Genomic DNA, 23,744 nt, shown 5'->3' with positions numbered 1-23,744 from the left:
GCGAGCGGTTATTCTGTTGGCTTGTCAAACGCGGGTTTCCCTGCTTCATGGTACACAGGGGCCCCCTGTTTCACATTTGCTGATTCTTATTAGACCCAGCGCGCCAGGGCCCTGTCTCTCCCCGCAAAGCAACACGCCGCATCCCATCCATAAATCCAGCCCTGGAACAAAGCCTCCTCTACCCTGCCCCATATTTCTACCCAGCCTGCCCGCTTTCCCCTCTCTCTCTCTCTCCCCCTCTCCCGTGCTGAAGGTTTCCTAGTGCCAGGGAGATATGATAATTCTTGTGAAGAGAGCATGAAATGCCTCTGCTCTTTGTGTCTGTTTAATTCAATGAGAATCCCAGCCCCAGATGTCATGAATGGTGGGCTTTGTGCTGGCCCTTCCTAAGCCCTAACCGCCAGCCCTGCTCTCTGTCTTTCTTGTTTCCCACCACTGGATACTGATTAACAAACTAAATTATTTTTCCTCCCTAATGATGTTTTCCCACTTTGCCCACCAGGCTGGAAGAAGCCACGGGGAGGAAAGAGTTTGTGCAAAGGATGAGATAGCCAGGGAGAAAATTAAAGAGACAGTGTTGCTCTCTGGGCTCTGGCAACGCAGGTCCGCTTAGCTTTATTTCCTTATTAGAGAACAGGGTCGTGTCTGGCTGTATTTTACAGGGCCGGGTGTGTTTTACAGGGCTGGGTGTATTTCAGCCGAGGGGACGGGCTTGAAAGCATCCACACAAGGTATGCTCTGAAGCATGCCAAGGTCCGTAACTCACTCGCAATTGTGTGTGCTAGTTTGCACGGTCCCAAATTTAAGGTCTCTTTTCTAGCCGTGAGTGACATGCAGTAATTACTTGACATCCGTCCATGCATAGGGGAGCCTCTTTCTAATTGAGACAAATTCTCTTTTCTTTAATCAGACATGACTGCGAGTTCGTGGAGTGGGATGCCTTGGGATGGGCTGGGACGTCTCCACCTGAGCAAGGAGAGGTGAGTCCCTGGGAGTTCTGCTGAAGGACTGAGTCCAGCTCGTGCGTGGGAGACCAGCCCTTTTACCTGCTCCTTCCTTCCCTCCCTCCCTCCCTCCGCCAAATTTCCCAGACAGGCTTTTGAAATGGGGCCAGTTGTTAGCTGCTGCTAGAGAAGGCCAGCAGTGATAATCCAGGGAGCCTGGATAGAGCTGAAGGCAGGTGGCCAAGGCAGGTCCGTGCAAAGCCACCTGCTTCCCGGAGCCCAGCAGTGCCTCCTTGCTGGGCACCAACAAAGCTGTGGCCAGCAAACACCCTTCTGGAGCAGGGAGAGAGGATGGGTGTCAACCTTGCGAGTAGAAAAGGCGATAGGGAGGGAAAGAGCTTTTCAACAAAAACCCAGGGGGTCTGAATTGTGCAGTCAGGAGTCACTGAGAGGGGGTTTGGTTTGGGGTGTTTTTTTTCATTTTTTTTAAAATCCAGAAGAGCCCGTGGACTGGTGGTGTGGGCTCCTCTCAGCTGGGATGTGGGAAGGGGCAGGTCTGACTGACAGGGCATGACAGGACACAGGATGTGCCTGGGGAGACTCTACCGTGGTGCAGGGCTCAGCCCTGTATTTATCAGACGTTGTGAGAGCTCCGGTCGGAGAGGGCCAGAGCCTTGCCTTTCCCTGTGCAGAGCAGGGGAGCTTGTGCAGGCTCAGCTTGTAGAGCGGCTGCTCCCCTCGGAGCCACGCTGATGCTGCAGTACCCAGCCATGATTCCCCTTTTCCTCAGCTTAGACTAGAAGAGGGAATAAACAGAGAAAAGGGTGTTGCTTCTCTGCACCCACCGAGTCCCTGCAAGCACACCCACTGCATCCAGCAAAGTACCGCCTCGCGTACGGCCTTTGCTTCCCACTGCAGTCACATCTGACCCTTATTACTTCTGCAAGGTAGAACAAGGCAGGAAAAATGGCTGTGCAGCGAGTTTCTTCATGCGCCAGGATTTATTAAGAACAATAGGGGAAATCAATCCATCTATGTAGAATACATCGCAGGCTGCAATGGGATAAAGCATTTATTCCGCTCTTGAAGGGTAGAGCTATAACTCATGGGAGGCAAAACCCTTAGTGCTCTAGAGTCCCTTCCCTTCATGTGTGCAAAGAAATGCTTTAGCCCATGGCAACCTACCAGCTATTGAATTTGTGTGGAGAATCTGCCGTCCTTCCCCTCCGCCGGCCTCTTTTTGGAAGGCGAGTCACTCATTAAAACACACCTCTGGAAAAATGAAGGGGCTGTCTGTTCGAAGGCATCTCTGCATCTAGGTTTTACTTGAAACAGAAAGAGAATAGAAATGTCTCAGTGATGTAAAAGCAACACACGCACACCCCCCAATTTTGAACGGACAGATCGTGCTTAAGCCAACGCAGAAATTGCTGCAACTTTCTGATGATGCCCAAGGACCAGGCGTTGCAATTACAGGAGAGAGGGACTGGTTGGGGTGTCATGACAAGGCGAGATGCTGTGCAGGGAGATCTGTGTTCTGTGGCTGAGTATCTCCAATGCTGACTAGATATATGTGTGTGTATATATATATAAGTACTACCCTGTGCCTGTCTTTCTACTCATGGTAGAAGGCGTGTAGTGCCAAGACAGGAGCAGTAGTTAGCAGGGGCAAAAGGTGATGGGGATTTGTTATAATCTGTCTGGGTGTGAGAGAGTGTAAAGGCCGGGGGGGGCATTAACAGTGAAATGGTATTTTCACTAAGCCTGTTTTCGCTAGGTCTAATCTATGTTGTGGGAAGAGGATCTCCTCAATAGGGCAGACCCAGTGAGGCTGTTGAGATGTTTGGAGGGGGTCTGGAGAGCTGAGGACCGAGGGCAGGGGGAGGCGTAGCAATTGAGCGGACACGTCAGACGACCTTCTTCAGCAGAGATGACTTGGTAGGTAGCGTGCTGTTGGGCAGATGGGGTTAATTCTTACACCCAAATCAAAAGGCGACCGAGGGGGGAATGTTTTATTAATGAAAGCAGCCCTTTGTGAGTATTCCTCCCGAGGCACGTTCCCTCCACCCGCTGCCTTCCCCCCTGGCTGCTGTCTGGCCCCACGTCTTGCTCGGTACCTGCTCAGCTGCCACTCACCCACTGATAGGTTTCATCAAGAAATGTCTCCATATGTCTGAATCCTGGACCTGGGCAAGTGGGACGGGAGGAGGAGGAGGAGGGATGGGTCCTTGGCTGTGTTGGAGAGATGGGTGTGCCACAGGCAGGCAGAACTCAGGCTGTCACAAGTTGCATGTCAGCCCACTGACTGCTGCAATGGTGCTGCGGGGGTCACTACTTGCTGGTACCAAAGAGTGAGAGAAACCACGGTTTGCAGAGCTCAAGGCAAAATGCAGGTCTAAAGCAGGCACCTCAGTGGGCTGGGGATGAAGGGGCCAGCTGGGGATTGGGTTGGGAAGGTTGGGAGTGCCTTACCTGCCATCCAGCCCCTTTCCCATCCCGCTGCCTCACTGCCTGCCAAGGAATGGGCTCACGAGATGAAAAGCCTCTTTCTGTGCACCAGAAAGCAGCCTCGCCTGGTCTTTCTTCCCCTGCCCATGTCCTTGGGGGGCCCTGGGCAGCTTGTGCCAAAAGATGGGGCCGTGGGAGTGGCAAGGGCTGTGCATGGAGATTATTTCTGTCGCTTTGTTAAAAATAAAACAGAAGCTGATTTATGACAATTGATTTAGAAGAAGGAGGAAGCAGAGCTCAATTCCCAGAGCGCCTTTTAGCAAGGCTCTGCATGCGCGCGCGTGTGTCGTACGCGTGTCAGAACAGAGCACCCAAGGAAGGCCAGGTCGGGAAACCTCACGTGGAAGCGGGGAAAAGACCCCGGTGCATGGCTGCTTCCCTGAGGGAACCCCCGCAGGGCTAATGTTTGATCTGAAGCTCAGTTGTACTCCTCTGAAACCTTGGGATGTCAGGAGCTCGAAGGGAGCCTGGGACGGAAGAGGATACGATTTGCATTTTCCTATGAATGCATCTATTTGTATAAATATGGTGTCTCTGTGCATGCGCACACTCCCTATGCATGCATTTGCTTGAAGAGCAACATGCTGTCCCCGTGGTATCCTCTGCTCAGAGGCCAGGACTGGATAGTCTGAAATTCAGACTCTTCCTGGAGGAGCCATAACTCCCCTCCCTGCTTCAAATCTAGGGATGGCTATGGACATAGGAGTCCCAAGATGTTTCACTGTGCGATAGCGGAGTTTCATTGTGGAGGATGAAGGCTCCCCCTCTCAAATTTGCACAGACATCAAAAGAGTCTGGAAGGTTCAAACAGATCACAACGTCATCAAAATGCCAAGCCACCGTCTGCTTCTGCCTTTGGGTTGACAAGCAGGATTAGCACCCAAGGGAAGCAGGGTGTAATAGTGTTTCACGGGCACTGTGAACAGCCGAGAAGTGTGTGGAGTACAGAAAGGTTAGCCGAAGGGCAGGTCTAGCTACAGACGTATGGTTGAGGGGTGAATTTTAAAGCAAGGAGCTATATGTGTACAACCTCTGTGGATATTTACTTTCGTAGAAGGCAGGACTCTCCTGTATACCAGTTATGTCATGCTGGAAGCAGTTCAAGCTAAACTGGAGAACACCAGTTTAAGAGTGGAGATGTGCACCAGCGTGGCGAGGAGCAGTAGCAGTTGACCTATAGTGCTGTCATTATAATGGTGTGGTTTTCCATGTAGACAACCCCGGAGCGGAGCAGCTAGCCTGCCATCCCTTATGTTTCACTGTCTAACCGAGATGTATAACACGGCCCTGTCTGCGTGCGGTTGCAATCACCCTCGTGCTCCGGTTCTCTGCAGAGTACTGGAGCAGATGCCGAATTTTCAATGTGCGTCGTGTGCCTGTTGCACCATGTGAAGTAGCCCCGTTGTGGCTAAAGGCACATGAAACACTTCCCAAATACTGCTTTAATGTCAGTAATTGCTGTAACTGTCCCGAGGACAGCCTGGGACCAAGGATGAGGGTTCCTTGGTGGGTATTTGGTATAGCACATTTGGAGAGCTGAACAACACTGATGTTTCCACTGTAGAGCTCCCATGGAGTGGGAAATGCAGGTGGAGCTTTGTCCATGTTGTGTGTATAACCATGCCTTTTCCTTTTATAACCGACCTTGTTCTAAATTTGTGTTCAATTAAGATTTAGGAGGCTCACATCTACTTTACTGATATCTCTGCAGGTTTGGTTTGGAATTTATTTTGTTTTGACCAGGAGAAAGGCAGAGTTTGCCCATAACTCACTCTCTGATGGCCGAGCAGGCAATGTTTTCCCTCATAGTACAGGTCAGTGGTCTGAGAGCTGCTGTACCTATTCAGGCTGTGTCTTCCAGGGCCAGCCCAGTGCCCGGCAGCTTACGATACTCACTGGGGCACATTCAGGCAGGCAGCTGTGCCCCAAAAGCAGCTGCCTGCGTGGGGCTGACCTTGCCTTTGCTCATGCACCACTCGCATCCGCGGGGAAAGCCATGGCAAGGGCACAGCTGCCTCCATGACCACGGGCAGGCCCTAGGCAATGTGTGCTGCCTGGTGAAGGAGAAGTGTATGATGATTTTTCCAGTCAGCAGGGCTGTGGAAGCGCTGTGCGCCGAGTGCCTTGGCACCGCGAGCAGGCCCGGGCTAAGATGGCCGCTCGCCAGGCCTTGAGAGCGCACTCCAGCCCACCATGGCAACTTGCTCTGAGGACCCCCCTTTCCCTGTGGGCCCGTGGGATGGCTGCCACTGCTCCCGGCCACCGGGTGCCAGCCACCTCAGGCCAGGCGGAGGGGAGCCCGCTGGGGCAGGCTGGTCGCGGGCCTGAGGCAGTGTGGGCCCTGGCGGCCATTTTGCGGGAAGCGAGCGCCGCCTGTAAGATGGCCGCATGGGCATGAGGTGGGGTGCAGCGCTGCCTCGTCCTCACCACGCTGCCTCCCTCATGCCGTCCCCTCCTTATCTTGCTAATTACCGATGAAGGCAGAACAATAACGGGAGCTGGCATGCCCCAGTTCTTTCTCTGCCACCTCCTTCCTCGGGCGGAAAATCTGCGCACGCACCTCCCCCCCCCAACCCGCCAGCCCCTCTGTGATATTAATTGAATTAACATACTTCCTAATTTGCCCTGTGTTTTCCCCACGCCATCTCCCATCCGTCTCGTCATGGCTTCTCCAACTGGTGGGGAAGGAGCGAGCGTGTTCATCCCCTCTGCTCGTTTGGTTGTATGCGAAAAATCCTTAATGACATCTAAAAGGGGTGGTGGGACAATAGCCCACGCGGGGTTTGGCAGGAGACATGCGATATTTACCCCGCCAGACCATCCTCGCTGCCGCTTTGCCGGGGGATTACGACGGCCGCCGTCCCTGCGTTCCTCCATTTATTTATTTTGCCGATGGCGGGGGGGACGCGTTGGCACGCGGCTGCTTTGTGCGCCTTGCTTCACCTATGAAAAGGACACATTAAGGTGTTTCCATAAACCCCCCGATGACAAAGAAAGCGCCTTTCTCTTCGGCTCGTAGGCAACAATGACAGAAGCCTTTAAAACCATGATTTTTTTTTTTTTCCCACCAACGATTGCAGAAGGCTTCCCCTAAAAGGAACTTAAATACATATCATTAAATCTAAAGCGCTGAGCTCCGCTTCTGCTAACTATGCCATGCTTTTTGTTTCTGATAGTATTTGTCCGTTGCAGAGAGCAAGCCAGGGATGCGGAGCCTCCCCCGCCCTCCTCCCTTTGTTTAAGTGACAAAATGTTTCTATGTTCTTGTTTAGAAAATAAACCTTTGTGGGGTTTTCAGCTTTTATTTTTATATTTTTCATTTATTGTGGTGTGAAATCCAAACTCTCCTTCTTCCCAGATCTTGGGAATCCATGTTCTTCATGATCAATTTTCCCTCCTTTATGTAAAAACACAACGGTTTTTTTTATAGTATTACTCTGAAAACGCAGCAGTAATATTTTGAATTTGAGTATTTGGAGCTTCAGGATATTGCAATATTTTTTTTTTATAAGCGATGAATGAAAAGCAATGATTTAAGTGTGTAATGCACAATACACATGCCATGCATTGTAAATACATTTCAGGGGCATAAAATCCAACACAGAGAGCCGGTGTTCCACGAAAGCTGGGAGTCCAAAAATAACTGTAAAAATGAATTGTCTGTCGGGACGAATCTCAGATCCCAGCCAATGTTTGCAGGGTTACAAGATACAACTGGGTTACTTATTGGCATAAATATCTCATTTTAAAATGCCAGTGATAAACTGAAAAAGAGGTGAAGGAGATATTTGACTGATTACCGGATGCCATGGATTCCCCGCATTTAATTTCATACTTACATGCTATTTACTTATCCCATGTTTATGGGTATGTGCTTTAGCTTCATATAAATCTCTCCTGTCTGTCTGTCTCGCTGCGTTCTTCTCTCTTCTGCCATCCCATCTGCTTCTCATGGTCCTTCTCCTGAAACCACATCACAGGATCTGATGGGAATAATGGGAATCCGCCTCTGGTCTCTATCATAAACATGCCAACGTGGGCTATTGTGTCAGGAGCCGGCGGTCACCAGATGGTGCTTGGTTGCCCAGGGTCTGCGTGGCTGGGTTGGGTCTCGATAAACCAACAGCTCCTTTAGCATTGTGTTTTCCCCCAAGATCTACCTACCCTGGCTGAAGAAGGTATAAGGACCTTGAGTAATATACCCCAAGGGACAAAACGCTTCTGGGTGCATTGGGCACATTACAACCTCAGCCATGCAGCTATGAGCTGCCCTTGCAGAGCTGAGGTTTGTTAATCCCTGTGCTCAGCTGTGTTCACCCCGAGTGCATTCCTGGGTAGGAAAATTAGCACATTACTTTGTGTAGGACTGAATGCTGTCTTCATGTGGAAAGCGATCCATGTCAATTTGAGCAGACATCTCCTTGCTACCTTTACGTATTGGGCTTGGGAAGACAGGACAGAGATATCTCTGTGTCTGTGGGTACAGAGAAAATCAAGTTATCTACTCTTGCCTGGGCAACCAGACAGCTCTCAGGTATCTGCAGAAGGACTGGCTTGTGCAGATACTGTTGAGAGATGGAGGTGGTTACAGAGAGCGACTGAGGTATGGGGCTTTCCACGTGAAAAAATGTCCTACAGCCAGGAGAGACCCAGGGATAAATCCTGCTCTTCATTTGGTGCCTGTACATCCTCAGGAGGTCCTGGACATTGTTGTGCATGTGAGCTGCAGAGGGGGGATTAATACAGAAATAAAGATCGAAAATAAAAACACTGAGAGTGATGGCTCTTCCTGAATGCAGACAGATGGAGAGAGCCTGGCATAATTACATTTAGCAAAGGGCCGCCATGAATGAAACCAATTAAAGGAGAAGCAATGCTTGTATGAGAGAGCGAGTGAGCAAGGAAGACAACCACTGCTCTGCTCTGGGTCTTCTTGGGCATCCACCTTCCATGTACAGTCCCCAAGTAACGGGTGAGCTTGTGCGTGCACCTGCCTCCTGGCTTATGGGGACTTTGCTTATCTGCCAGGGCAAAAAAAAGAAGGAAATGGGAAACATCGGGTGCCGTCAGGACCGGCGCGGAGCTGGCTTGCAGCCAGCCCCAGCCTCGCCGTCTCCATTGTCTCATGGCTTTAATGCATGCCTAGAAATCCAGTATTTAGGATTCAGGTTACCATTGTAAAGCAGAAAGGTCGTGCTCAGCGCTGCTTGGCGTGGATTCCTCCGGCAGCTCTTTTGCCTGCGTGCCCCATGTTGGGGAGGTGTTGGCAGAAGGCCTGGGGCCAGGAGGCTGTGAGGAGCACAGCTTTGCTGCCTCTGGCATGGCGTGCACCTTGCGAGTGATGCTGCTGGCTTTGTGATTTAGGGAGCGCAGCAAGAGGCGGAGGGAAGTGTCCAGGTCGCCACGCAAAGGAGAGGGTATCAGGGCCAGGTTTGCATATACTGGGCAGTCACGGCTAAGCATGCCTTGCTGACAAGCTTGGCAGAACATCTAGCAAGGCAGGAGCCATGTGTCTCTTCCTCTGGATCTCACTTTGACAAATTTGGTGGAAACTTCACAAATAGCTGCTGCTGGTGATCAAGGCTAGGAGAGGCTTTTAGGGCTGTTCTTCCTGATTTAATTTGTAGTCCTAGAAATGGCTGTTTTCCAGATTTCCTCCCTTCTTCTACTATCCTGCTCTCAAGATTAGGCACATTTTGGGTAGAAGAGCAGCTGGCAAGGCTGGACCAGAACAATTCACAGGGGTTTTAGTGCAAATCTTGGGATTTAAGGTGTCTGTTGCAAACCCCCAGCGTCGGTAATCAAGGGCTGTTTGAAAGTCTCAGTTCTCACTTAAAAGTAATGAAATGATGCTAACAAGAAATGTATTTAGAGACATCATAATTGCAGGGAAAACTCTGGAAACAAGTCAAAGGCCTCGTAGGGCTTAGGCATTACCGGTCTGAGAAAAATCCCTGCAAATACTTCAGGGTTTTTTGGAGTCAGGCTTAGCAATTTGGGGCATCCAGACTCCTGGTATTCAAAGCTCAAGACTGACAGTCTCGGATGCTGCGTAACACTGAACAGGGAGTGAAAGAGAGCCTGACAACTCAAAGTATCCTGGATTACATTGCGTTGGATGATGGCTGGCTTGGGTCCTGCTTAAACCACTAGACGTACTGATGATGCTCAGGAGTGGTGCCAGCCACTGTCATATGGCCCTAGGCACAGAGAAAGTTGGAAGCAAAGGCCTGTGGTGTGTGCTTCAGCCTCCAGAAGGTAATAATTGGTGATGTTCATCCCTGGCACCCTGTTCTGTAAGACACCAAGTGAGGAATGCACATCCGTGTACATGCTTGTGGAGGTGGTGGGGACAAGGCTGTACGAACACAGGCTGGCTGTGCCTATGGACGTGTACAGGTCTGTCTCACTCTGGGCACTACTTGCAAAACAGCACTTGACTTCCCCACTGCCAGAACTAGGGGAAAAAGTGCCTTTTGAAATGTATTTGGTCCTTGTTCTAACTGAGAGGTCACGTACTGTGTGCAGCGCTGTAGGACACACTGCTTGAGAGCCAGAGGAGGAGATGCTGTCTCTGTGGTGTCCTCATGGGACCGTGCGGGATCTCCCCAGGCCACTGCAGACATGTCCCAAGTTGCCACTGGGACCAGTGTCTCAGGGGAATGTGCTTCTTCAGTCCATTTGTGATAGATTTCACAGGCATAGCCCTGGCCCCAGTGGCCATTTGCCTGAACATGCTGTAACCAGTGTGAGTTTTAATATATCTCATGCAGAAGTGTACTGGAGCTCTCCACAATGAAGGGCAAACTGCATGCACGAATCTGCATTTGTACAAGCATTTAAAGCAGTTGTGGCCCTGCACTGTCCCCGGGCTGGGCTTCCTGATGGCATGGCACTCAGGAGCAGAGTAGAAATAGAGAGGGCTCGTGAGTAGGTGCTAGGCTGGGACCCATCAGACTCATTTTTCTTGCAATCAGGTGGATGGGTGATGTGGCAGAGCAAGCTGAGAGCTTGGGGAGGAAACAAATGGTTCATGTAGATAAGCGCTGGCTGGGGAGCCCATTAGGGGACTGTTTCCTTGCAAAGGGAAAATCTTCCCTGCAGCTCGTTGCATTTCTGTAGACTCTGACTGACTTCTGCCTCCTTTCATCCCCAAATGTCAGAGGTTAAAGGAGTTCCTGCTATTGCTGCAAGAGCTTGAGGATGTGGTAGGAAGTGGCTGGTCTTTGCTACCTCATCGACAGCATGCAACATGGCTGAGTGCTGAGAAACAAAGGCTCAGGTTTCTGCACTGTCTTCATCCTTCTTTTCTTCCTAACTCCTGGAAGAAGCCATCCTACTGACACCACGGGATGTTTCCATAGATGCCTCTGTGGGTGTATGGATGTGGAGGGGACTGTCTTGCTGTGTGCAGTGGGATGAGGATGGTGATGATGTGTCTCATTCCAGCCTTGGGTCATGCATGCTGGGGGAGGCATGGCTGGAGAAACGGGGATACCTGCGCTCTGCTTGGGCTCTTCCCAGCTGCGGTTGTCTCAAAGCCCTGCAGAATGCTCTTGTGCCTCTTCTGGGGAAGAGCTGCCTGTGTTGACCCGTTTGGACATGGTACATGCAGAGCTGGCCATGGATGCCTGCTCCAAGCAGAGCTTTGCCTGCTCCACACTGCAAAGGTGAGGTCAGCCTGGGATTGCTGGCACCAGTGCTCAGCAGGGCCGGCGCACTTGGCTGTGGGGCTGGGAGCCACGTGGGCTCTGCTAAGGAGGGATTCTCTACGTCCTGGAGAATTTTTACACCTGTGTCCTCTGATCAGACCCACTCAGTAAGTGTCACACCGGCAGGTAGAGGGACACTGGGGTGTTTGAACTGCATGCTGTGCTCCTGAGGGACTTGCTTTATGGCTATGCAGAGTTGGTCTGTGTTTTCTAGGCCACCTTTGAAAATGGCTGAAAATTTCCTTTTCATAGCCTTAAAACTGAGCTCTCTGTTTGGCTCCTTAAGTGACAGGCAGGGACTAGAGATCTCCTGTGAACTGGGAGCCCAACCAAACTGTGAATGGCTCAGTAAGGGTGGAAATGGGTTTTGCAGGTTTTTTTGAACACAGTTTGCTTTTGTTGTTCCTCCAGCTTGGGCACGAGTGCCGCGTTGGTATCATCCTCCGTCAGCATCCTAGTGTCTCACTGCTGCCTGAAGCGGCTAGGGCAGCAACATGTCCTTTGGCAGGGCTGTCTGGTTTTGGCAGGGCTGAGGTGGTGGCCATCAGGACTGGCACCTCTTTAGTGTTGTCCCTTCGTGGCTGTGCTTGAAAAGGGTGGGTGGGCATGAAGCCACCAAGCCCCAGGAGAAGGGACGTCTTTGGTGACGGCCACTCATTTTGCCACACAGCCCTGAGGAGCAGGAGGCTGTGTGACAGCCCAGTGGAAGCTCTCTGCAGGTCCCCCTGCCCGAGGAGCTCGCCGTGACACATTTCTGACACAAACAGAGAGGAAATGCCGGTGTGAGATCCCAGTCATGTCATCTGGGATCAGGTACCAAACCCCGCCGTAGCTGCAAAGCAGTGAAGGAAGCAGCTGCCCCGAGCGCTGGTGAACATGATCCAGAGCTAATCCCGGGGTGTCTGCTCCCCGTGTGTGCCTGTGGCGAGGTGCCACTCTCAAGGTTTGCCAGCCCTGCACCGTAACTGCTCCCAGGGCTCTGTGGCTCTGTAAATGCTGCCAGAGTGATACTGTGGATGCCGGAGGGGTGCCGGCTGGGGATGTGACGGGTTCACACTGGGCTTGCAGTCAGATGACGGGTGCCAGCTTCGCAGGGTGCAGGCACAAACATCTCAGGGGGATTCACTTTCCTGCAGAGCCTATTGCTCTCCCAGGAAGATGGAAAAATTCTGGTGCTAAAGGGATGAACACTGTCTGCACTTTGACGGCAGACATCCCAGGAACCATAGAGAAAAAAAGACACCCACTGATTTTATTTTTTTTTTATTTCTCCCTGTTTCTGTCTGCCTATCAGCCTGTCAGCCAGCGAGATGCTAATCCATAGCAGCAGCAGCACAAATAAAGCTAGACTAGAGGGATGCTAATTTATGCCTGGATTTCATGCTTTGTTTTACTTCCCCACTTTATTGGACAGAGTAGGCTTTGTGAGTGACGTAAAATGTCGCGTGTGCTCTCCCCATGGCAGGTTCCTGCACATGCAGCAGGAGAAGTTCATTTCTGCATAGCCCCTGCAGCCTTGCACATGCCCTTCTCTGCCTCCACTGGGTCATTTTGGGGGGTCGTTCCTGATAAACCCCCATCCGACAAGGACTCACTCTAAGTTTTGTTGCGCTGAATTTGAAACCCAGGGATGTGTTTCCACTCTCATCATGCCTTCTATGATGGTGCCAGCATTTATGCATCTAAACTGTAATTTTTTACGCTCTTGCTGGGTAACCAGACTACAGCCTCTGCAATTTGCATGAATAAATGTCATGTAAAATCATCCGTTCATGGGTAGTGACCAACCGAAAAGTTATGTTGTGAGACAGTCTATTCTGAGTGATCTGCGGGGATGTTTAATGAGATGTTGAGATTTATGGCTCTCAACATCTGAGGGGAAAAACATGTATAGATTTAAGGTCACAGCCTGGAGCTGACCCTCCCTATGTGGTGCAAGTAGCTGAAGGGTTTTATCACTTGTTGCTTGTGAAATCCAGAGTGTTAAATTGTGCTGGTGAGCAAAAAAAGCCTTTGAAATGCACTGCCTTAGAATAAAGAAAAATTTAAAGAATAGTCAAAGAGGTGTTATAGCAGAGGGTCTTGTCTGGTTTCTTGCAAGGGTCTTGCATGGGATCCACACTGGGACCCTTGGGGTATTGAAAAGGAAGATTCAGCCCCCAAAGACAGGGAATGGATGTGTTGAAGGATTGCTGAGGTCTTCAGCTCCCGTTAGAGGTAAAGGGAAAGAGATGTCCAAATACCTTTGAGGTTTTGTGCTTATGAGGCTGGTACTGACTCTCCTCTGCAGCCAAGGTTTTATGAGCAAAGTGGAAAATCACTGGTGAAGGAAAGAACAGCTGAGAGGGCTTTGAAATGTCCACATTGGCTGGGAGCTATGAATCCCCCTGCTTTTTCACTCAACTTTTCCACAATTCCTGCTGACCTCTGCAGAGAAAGTTGGGGGAAGAGCCCAGAGATGGGTCTTGTACCAAGGTCTGCCCTCAGCTTCATTGGTTTAAATCCTAAGTGAGGATTTAATTGCGTTCAGTAAAAGCTGCCCAAATTTACATCATGGAAATGAGAGCAGAATCGTGAGTGTCCTTGTTTCTCTTTACCATTAAATCGCTTTTCTCAGCCTTGAGTCCTGGCAAGGACTTATCTCTGTAGGGTTTTATTTCATTCGGTGTCTGCACTGCCCTATTAAAACCACAGCTCTGTCCCTGAGTCCCTACCTGTCACTATATGTCGAGTGCTTATTCCTGTATATTGGGGCAGAGGAATGTGGCGATAAAACTGCTCACAACCACTTGTTCGGATAAAAAGCACCAATTTGTTTACTTGGCAGTGGCTTCTCTTTTCTAAGCAGAAATGGTTGCACAAGTGACTTTTGTTTTGTCGCAGTGGTTGTGGGAAGGAAATGTTTCGCCATCATGCACGTTCTTGGGTTTCTGTGTGTCATTTTGCCCTGCCTTGTTTATAGCAATATCCAGCAATCTCTTAGCTTTCCACTTATGGAAACCAAACAAAGGTTCAGGTGGTGGATCTGGCTGCAGGAGCAATGTCAGAGGAGCTAGGCTGCCTCTGCCACACCAGGGCAGGGCTCTTTTGGGTTTGCATCACAGCTTTTCTCTGCTCTGACTAAGCTGATGGACAGGAATAGTTTTGTACTCCTAAGGTGCATCTGTTTCTGTAGGAGGACGTGGGATTGTGGCATTTGTGTTTGCAGCTTTTGCTGGGCTCCTCCACCAGGCTTTCTTTGGGCTGATATCTGCTCAGATGGGGGGAACCTCTGGGCAGCATCACATCTCCCGTTGCACAGGTCTCCACATGCAAACACCATGGGTGTACGGAGTTATCTGGCTTTGTGCGGGTCTCGGAGCCAGCCTCTTTGAGGTCTCTTTGTTTTGTCTCCCTCTGGGTATCTTGTGCGGATGCATTTGCATATATGGAAAACGTTGTCATCATCTTCTCTCCCTCCCCAGCTCCTGTTCCCTTTGCTCTGCCGACTCGTGGGCATTTCCAGCTGAACGGTGCCTGCCAAGGCCAGCCAAGCGTGGTGGGGCTGGGGGCTAACACCCCCCATCTGCATCTTTGCTATTTCCTTCCCCAGGCATGGCTGGGGGTTGGTCAGGGCATCAGGGGCATTTTTTCCTTTTTTTTTTTTTTTTTTTTTTCCCCCCTGATATTTAATAACTAGCAATAGGCAGACAGGCGGGTCCTGAAGGGAGTCTGGTCTGTTCCCTGAGCCCCCAGCCCCGACTCCCTGCTGCTCCCTTCCTTTCTTCTCACACTGTAGTGTGTCTGGCAGCAGCACCAGAGAGCAGTCCAAACTGCACAGCGAGTCTGCTCGCTCGCCCTAATCCACGAGGCCAGGTTTAAACACTTTTTGTCCCTGCCTGGAAAGCCTTGGAGTGGTTATACCAATAAATCCCTTTCTCCTCCATGAAGATGTCCTTCCCAGGACATTTTAAGTCACTAATCCTCTCCAAGACATCTCTGGCTCCATCTTCTCTTCCCAAAACTGTACCTGCCCCCCTGCTGCTGAGGACTCGAGTACCCTGAGGCTTCTTCATCCTTCCAGTCTGCCATCTCTCCCTGCACCTCTGTGCAGCCTCCTGCTCCCGCTCCCTCTCCGCTGTCCCGCTGTCCTGCCGTCCCGCTGCCCGCCTCGCGCGGGGGACAAGCTGGGCCTTTGGAGCGGCCGGGGGCGGAAGAAGGGGGTGGAGGAGAGACAGGGCAGCTGCGAGGCTTGTGTTAGTAAACACTTCCTTGGGTTCACATTTTAATTCCTTACCCCCCTTCCACATCTTCTCCCCCATCCTTTCCCTTTTCTATATGCTCACACAATGAGACCATTGTCAAGGGGTGATTTGAATGAGGGGTCTCCGGGCATGTTCCCAGCATTGTCAAACAGAGTGGGAAAAAAACCACAACTCCAGCCTAGCCAGGAGGACCAGACCAGACTGAGACAGATGCCTAAATTAGTGACAAAGCCTTTTGAATGTCCCCCCTAGACAAGGGTTGCCTTGTGCATGCGTGCGTGTGTGTGTGCATGCTCGTGGGTGTGTATTTGTGGCTGGGTGGCAGCTTGCATGTCTCCCCATGTTAATTAGTTTTGCATGCATGTCTGATAAGGTGCCAATGAATATATTTGTACTCCTTCCATTGGCAAAAGCTGTCTCGGCGGCGGGGGAGATGCGGGGTGGCGGGGGTGTGCTCAGTGCAGCCTGGCAGCTTGGGGTAATTGAGCTGTGCGGATCTGGGAGAATAAGGGGTGAGGGTTGCTGTGACTTTCGGTGCATCGGCAGAGCTAGGCTTCCCAGCGATGGGATCTGCTGCTTTCGTTGCAAATCATGGAGAGTTTGAAAGAGAACTGAGGCTTTTTTTGGTTCACTGGGTCTTTCTCTTCATCTTTGCTGATTGTCTGGCTGAGGGTCTGTAGGCTCTTTCTTCTTCTCTGCCCCACGTCTCTCTCTCAAGTCTCTTAAAAGGTGTTTGTTTCCAGTGGATTTGTATCCACCTTTGTGTATACACATACACATGCGATCACTCACACAAAGCCCCAGCAACAAAACCTCCGCCTGCTTCTCCAGAAAGGGAGTCAAATCCGCTACCACTTACAAAATATGGGAGGGAAGCGGAGCATGCGGGTACCAGGGGTGGAGCAGTGGAAACAGGCAAATGGAAATGCAGAACAGTAGTTGGCGAGACAGAGATAATGTGCATTGTAAAGGATTTATCAACATTTGCTCAGGATAGAGTTATTAATTACCAATGCAGAGAAAAGTCTTTCTACATCCCCAGTGTATGGACCAGCACATAATGTCATTCCTAGAGTGCTGTTATCATCCATCCATCCATCCATCCATCCATCCATCCATCCATCCATCTGTATTCTGTAGGTTCACACAAGAATTCATTGTACATGTAGGGCTGTAAATACCAGTTCACATCTAATTAATTTTCTGCCTAAATTAATTTTGCATCCTTTCCCTTAAATCAACAAGACTTAAGAGCCCACATACATTTCTTGAGCAGACGGGGAAGAAGCTCTAGAATGGGCCAACTGTCTTTTCTCCCTGTGCTCCCGTCTGCTTCTGAGAGGCTGTTGGATGCTGAAAGAGCAGGGAATTACACGGTGTGAGGCAGTTCTGAAGCGGAGGTCATTTCGGGAAGGTTTGTTGCAGCACGGCTTGCCTGCTGTGGAGTTTGGTGGCACCCAGCTTCATGCTGGTTCCCATCCACTTTGCCTTCTCTTCCATTCTTGGGTCCCAGTGCTGGCGGTGAAGGGATGGAGAGCAGGAGCAAACACACTGTGGTGCAGGGCTGGTCTTGCAGGGAATTTGGGTGGGAGATGGTTTGGTCAGAAGAGAATGGGGTTGACTCCTTCTGATGGTCTGGCTGGTGAGGAAAGGGAAGGTCCTGATGAACAAGAGAAGGTGGCCATTGGCATCAGCATGGTTTGGGTTCGACAAGGGCTGATTCCTCTTCCTCCACCGGCTCTGCAGCTGCACTGGGCTTTCCTCTGCTGCTAGGAGAAGAGCTGGGAGGTGGCATGAAGGGAAGGTAGAGGAGCCAGGGAGCCACAAAGCCACCTGCCTGGAGGAGAGTGAAGCGTCCCCAGCGGGGCAGGGTGGGCTGTGGGAAGGACAGCTCTCCTTTGTGCTCAGAGAAGTCCAGGAAGGCAGGCAGGGCCAGGCTGCACCTCCCCATCGACCTGCACATGGCATCTGCGAGGGAGCACTCATGGCCAGCCCCAAGAGTGCCCCAGAATCCTCGCTGCTGTTCCAGCAGTAGGTACAGTGGGCAACTCATGAGTAACGTGCAGGAAAAAGGGGCTCCCTTGAAACGCAGGTCATCGAGTTGGAGAACAAAGGCAATTTCATGTGACTTATCAGCGATGCCTAATTGCGCAGGGTGAATAATGAGCAGCCAGGGAGGAAGCACTGCAGTCCCTCCCGGCAAGCTGCAGCCGGTGGCCGACCCCAGCGTCTGGAAACCCAGAGTCGGTGCCAGCAGATCCTGGGCATCCTTGGAGAGGTCCAGCCCCAGTGCTCTGCGTCAGCGCTCATTTTGGAGCTGTTTGGGCTCCTCCATTGCAAAGTAACTGTGTGAATCCCACGTGGATATAAGAGGGAAACCTGCTGCTGAGAAAAGTCACTCTGTGGTTGCTTGGACCTTTCCTCTGCTCACAGGGTGAATATGTCATCCATACCTGACCCAGGTGCAAGGTGGCCTTTAATCACAAAGAAGAACCCGGTACCAGCATCCTGCAAAGGGCTGGCAATCCCCTCCCTGGCCAGTGCCTTCTCCCCAAGCAGGGGCCTTTCTGGAGACCCCCTCCAGCTGATCTCCCATACCTGCGTCCTCCTCTCCTGTTTGCATCCCTTCCTCTCCTTAATTCTGCTCCCAACCTCTGGGCAGGGCTGTGGAAACCGCTTTGTCAGAGCTCCTCGCCAGGTTGACTTGAAGAAGGTTTGTTTTTTTTTTTCTTTCCCCATTGGGATGACTATTCCCACACAAGCAAAGCCTCTTAATGAATCCGTGGCAGCAAAGTAGGTAATGCACTCGCCCTGCCAAGGCTGCTTGGCACAGCTGGAGTCACGTAATCGGGCTACGCTGCCAGGCGGGGACAGAGCAGGAAGAGTTAAACTGAGGACAGTGCAGGGACGACTAATCCCCAGCAGGAAGAGTATCTGAGACCTCCCTGTCCTTCATCATCCTCCCCCTCCATCCACACACTCTTCCTCCCTTTCCACCACATCCTATTCCTCTCCCACATCCTCCCTTTACTTATTTCTTCTCCTATATTTCTCATCCTCCTCTTCTCCATTGCTTTCTCACTCCTCCCCCAGGTTTCCCTCCTGCCCCCCCTCTCTCCAGCTCGGTCTCCTCTCACATGCTCCGTCATGTCTCCAGAGCTGGTTTTCGAGTGGGACTGAGGGACGGTGTATTTGGGCTGCGGTGGAGGTCACAGCTATATGGGGATTGTTTAAAAGAGATTTGCCCACATCCCAGCCCATGTGACCAGCCTCAGCTGCAGGTCTCTCTTTCTTAATCTGGAGATAAGCGTGATTATCCGAGGAAGGGCTGTTCGGAGCTTTGTAACTGTGACAGGGGAGCTTTCAAGTCGCACTTTGCTGGCAGAGCAGCGTTTAAAGCCGGGGAATCAGATTCCAAGCGTGGCTTTGCATCTCTTTTCTGCTGGGAGCATGGTGCAGGGCTGGCAGTGGGGATGGGAGCTTTATTAGGACTTTGCTTATGATGCGGAAAAGGAGTTAGGGGAGGGAAACAGGGGGAAGAGGGTGGTGAAAAAAGCCCAATTCGCCATTTCCCCATCAATGGTGGCACAGGAGAGATGCACTGATTCAAGGGGACAGGCCAGCCAGAGCCCTGGTGTAGAGCAATAAGGTCCCACAAGCCTGGAGTCTGTCTTGCCTTTAGCCTGGGGCCGTGTCTCCTTGTTCTGCGCTCCCCCGGCTCGCTCCATCGAGCCCCTCACACAAGAGGTCTCTGGGGCCCTGTTTGGAAATGAAATGCTGTTTTAGCAGCTCCCATAGCACAGCTTCACTGGCCGAGATGGCAGAACCAGCTTTGCTGCCCGATGAACACATTGTGCCCCAGCACTCAAGGCAAGCAGCTCCCTGTCCCCATCCAGAGGAATATTTGCTGGAGATGGACCCTCGTGGGGCATCTCTGCAGCCAGGGTGGGAATGCAGGAACATATAGCAATTGTATAGTTTAATATCGTATCGGTGTCTTGTATTGCTGGAGGCTGAAATATTTAACATCTCATACAAGGGGCACTGTCCCCGAAGATTTCTTTCACCGGGACAGGCATCAAAATAGGGTTTAGTGGAAATGTTCAGCTCTGGAGCAGGCGTTGCTTTGCTTCTATTTGTAGACTAGAAACTCACAGCAGAGACTCATAATGGCACTTCTTTTGATGGAGATGGGTCAAGGAGAAAGAAACCTGGATGCACGCCAGGGGCGGGAATCTGGGGCGAGGTTGTATCAGGACGGAGTGCCAATGCTTTGGACCGTCACTTGGGCAGGACTCGCTGTTCTTGCCATATCCTCCTTGGAAATGGTTCAGCTTCCAGTGAGGCAGCTGAGGCCAGCCTGATCCGAAGGACACCCTGAATCCCATGTGGCCCCCCCACCCCACATATTTAACGGGTAGGAATTTGCAGTGAGAACACCAAGCAGCCCCTTTGCCTGGGTTTGGCTGTGGAGGTGCAGTTGCTTGCCTGTGTAGGGATACCAAGGAATAGAAGACACCCCTCTTCTTCCTCTCCTATGAAGGCACAACTCATTTTTGCATCATTCTGCCATGGTGGCTAGCCAGCCTTAAAGCAGCCCGGGACATGTACCTGTGCCCAAAGATACGTGGGTTAAAACGTGTGTCTGCAGGGCAAGTAGCTCAGTTTACCTCCACCGGTTGCAGAAGGGAAGCGGTTGCAAATGCATCATCTTGAGAGTGAGCTCTGAAACATCTCCCACGTTGCCTGCATGTCCCCGGAGCCCCACACAGCTGCTCTGTGGGTGGAAGCTCTGTTTTCCTTGTGCCCCCGTGAACTTTATTTTTTGCTATTTTTCTTTGTGTGCTGCTTAGATGAATCCTCTTCAGTGCCTACAGCTTATTCCAGGGCTTTACTGAGGATCTGGCCAACACATGTAGCCTTACTCCAGGGCATGGCTCTTGAAGAAACTAGAAGATGGACACAGCATATTTTTCATCTAGTGACTGTAAGACCAAACAGCCCAAATCCCAGCCTGCAGCCGTGTTGTGGAGATAACGCCTGTGCCACGGGGGAGAAAAAGAGCTCCCCTTGAGATCCCACAGCCTCCGATCCAGCAGCGGGACCAGGGGCAGGAACATGTAAGTGTTGGCATGTGCAGGCAGGAACACGTGTGTGTTGGGGCAAGCGTGCCTATCTCTGCCTGCCCGTGTACCAGCCCATCTCTGTGCACTCGCCCCATGTGGATCTGCCCCACACCTGCCTGAAACAGGGGTTTGGGGGTGTGGGGTGACTGCGAGGGCTGATGGTAAATTTACTGGTGGTATATGGAGGGAAGCACAGTAGAAGGGATTAATGAAGAAATGCATTTGGGTTGCAGCAGGGGAAGGTTTCCTGGTGCAACACGTGGGAGAAGGAGCTAAAAAAAGGGAGCAGTGTGGTAGAGATGGGTGTGAGATCAAAGGCTGCGCCAGGGCTTAGAGGGAGGAAAAGTGGCAGCCAGGAGCAGTTTGTGTTCCTGGGTGCTGGGTGATGCCAAAGAGAGTGAAGGAAAAGCACTGGCTGCTCTGAATGAAAGCCGTCAAGAGGGGAGACAGGAATGGGATGGAGGGGACCAAGCAGGCATCACAGAGCAACGAGCACCAAACTCGGTGTTTTTGAAGGACCAAGTGGGTGGCTCTCCATGCTGGGGTGAAAGGTGAGCTGGAGAAGGGGGCTTGCACCCAGTGAGGATGTGCAAGGTGGTCATGGCCCATGCATGGGGAGCCAACACAGGGTCCTGCAAGCCAGAGGCACAGGGCGGCTTTGGGACAGAGGAGCTGTCATAGTGCCAGGGTGGGTGGTTTCCCAAAGGTGAGCTGAGCCCAGACACTGAGATGTGATCAACGTTTCCAGGAGAGAGAGAAGGAGCTCCACAGTTGAGTTGGGAAGAGCTGAGTCATTTCTCCAACTACCACGTTAGGCCAGATGCTGGGGTTTGAGCACAAGCTGGGCAATAACACACGCAAGGGACTAGAAAGTTCATTCTCCCTCCTGTGCCTGCCCAGCATTCTTGAGCCATGACTGGGCTGCAGCCCACCCTGCAGCTCCAGGACCTTGTGGGGACCAAGGGGTCCCTCCAGGGACCGAGGGGAAGAGAAGAGCTCTGGCAGCTGTGTTTGGATGCTCTTAACTCACCTGAGTGTCCACCATCACCACACGGGCGGCTGAGACCCAGGGGGTTCAGGCCCTTGCTACCATTGCTGTCGTGTGGGGCCATTTCTTACAAGGCCGCCGACACCTCGGTACGTGAGTCTGGCTTTTGTGATTGATTAAAAGCAAAAACCTTGACCAAAAAAATTAATAATCTCGCAACCTCATTGCCATAGTAATGGAGGCCCTGAGGACTCCTCTGAAGTAGGTCACTATGGGCCCTGTTGTGCTGCATCTCCCGGTGTGACACGGCTCCAGATTCAAGGTGCACCCACCACGGTCCAGCCGAGCATCACCCTGGTGCAGCCCAGACCTGCTTGGGGAAGGCCAGGCTGGAGAGCTGCCCACCAGTGACAGCACCCAAGGGTGCCAGGGGCTGTCCTGCACCCAGTCATGGGAAACTTCTGTCCCTCCTGCTGCCCTCATGCCAGCTTGCTGGTGTCCCCAAAGTCAGGGCTCCCTTCCCAGCCTTCCCCTCTCCCCATCCCCCACCACCTCGCTGCCTCCCTCCCCCCTTTCCCCCAGCGCCTCTCCTCCTGCTTTGCATAATTTTCCATTTTCAGTGTCCCCTTTTCTTTTTCTCCTCTCCATATGGTGCATCCCCCTCTCTGCCTGGCGCAGGAGCCGTCCTTAACAAGCTCGGCAAAGCCCTCTCTCTCAGGGGCTGCACATGAAAGATGCTCTGTAAAAACAGAGGCTGGGACAGACCCCCCCTCCCTTTTTCCCCCCTTGATTTATATGGGGCTGGGATGTGGGAACGTTTCTGGGTCGCACTTTGGAGCCACCGGGTGCTCGTGCCTGTTCTCTCCATCCATTCAGCGCAGACCCCTAAGGCCAGCTTGTCCCCTGCCTTTGATCTGCAATGCAGAAAAAGCGGTCAGGGCAAGTCTGTGCCTCTGGTCTGGCCCAAGCCCTCGTTTTGGTTGGCAGAGAGGGATGCCCTGTGCCCGCCACACCGGGGAGAGGCCATGCCCTTCCCACTCAGTGTCCGGTGGTCTTTTCAAGCCGGCTATTTCAGCTCTCTCCTACACCCCTGGCACCACGAGGACCTTCGGCCCCACCAGGTCCAAGGTCTTGGCGAAGCAGCAGGTCATGGGATTTGCGATACACAGCAACTCGGCATGTCTAACCCGCCACTGCCCCTCTCCTGCTCCGCCACTGATCCTTGCCAGCCAGCACCCGGCCAGCCGAGCCAGGGGCTGAGCGAAGGGTGCAGGGGCTGGCGATGCCTGCCCAGCATTTGATGGGTTAAGCCAGTCTCCAGCTAATTTCTCCCAGCGGCTCCCCTCCTCCTCGCACTTCTGTATGCAGCAGGCAGGGCCTCAGTGCAGGTTCCTGCACTGAGCTGTTGCCAGGGGAGTAGTTAGGCGAGTCTGAGCTATGCGGGGAAAAGGCCCGGGCTGTCAAAGTGTCTGAGATGAACCATAGCCCGGTCCCCCTGCAGCTGGGCCCAAGCATGCATCAGCCCTTGTTTGGAGCCTGGGAATGGCAAAGCCCAGGGAGGTTCAAGGGCAAACTTGCTATTCATTAGTCAGGGGTCCTTGACGTTCCCACTCTCTGTCTCCCTTCTTCTTCTTCTTCTCTTTTCTGTCCCTCTTTTGACAGATTCCTGGGTGCTTTTGGGGAAAACTCCCCTCCTCCTCCTCCTCCTCGCCCCGGCAAAAGCCCTCCACATAAACTTCCCCAGCAGACAAGGCAGGAGGACAATAACGGCAGGGCCACGATGCAAACGAGAGCCGGCAGAGCAGCCGCATCCCCCGGGTGTCCTTTCTCCCCGGTCCTCCCCGCGCTGCCGCGGGAAAGCCAGCCGACGCATTCATTTTGCTCATCTTGCCCATCGCCGATGTTTTATTATCTTGATGCTTGCAGGAAATTGTAACTTGAGATAAGAAAAATGTCAGCCGCCTTCTCCTCTCTCCCGTAGCCCAAAGCGCCAAGAAGTTCCTCCGTAGGAAATGTAAATGCTTGCCCAGGTGCACAGGACGAGCACGAGATGGAGGGAGCCTCGAGAGGCCCTGCGAGCATCTCCGCCAGGAGATAAAACTCGCAGCGTAGGCGTAACACAGAGCCTCCCTCCCGCCCCGCCGAACAGAATATTTCATAGCTCTTAGAAGCCGAAGCTCCCTTGTAATTATCCAAAGCAAACAGCACGTGTTATTAGTTTA

At 52.0% G+C, this 23,744-nt stretch overlaps 1 long non-coding RNA gene across 1 annotated transcript in view; it reads left to right on the top strand.

Moving 5' to 3' along the window:
• The window catches only part of LOC141965444 (uncharacterized), a 40,910-nt gene that overhangs the window by 14,047 nt on the left and 3,119 nt on the right, over positions 1-23,744 (top strand). The window contains exons 3-4 of the long non-coding RNA XR_012634466.1: positions 911-980; positions 20,262-20,528. This is a non-coding gene — a long non-coding RNA (uncharacterized LOC141965444). The remainder of the gene's footprint in view (positions 1-910; positions 981-20,261; positions 20,529-23,744) is intronic.

Source organism: Athene noctua, chromosome 13 (assembly GCF_965140245.1).
Source record: "Athene noctua chromosome 13, bAthNoc1.hap1.1, whole genome shotgun sequence".
Taxonomy (NCBI): Eukaryota; Metazoa; Chordata; class Aves; order Strigiformes; family Strigidae; genus Athene; species Athene noctua.
Note: the sequence above shows the minus strand (reverse complement) of the source record. Positions and strands in the feature narration are given on the sequence as shown.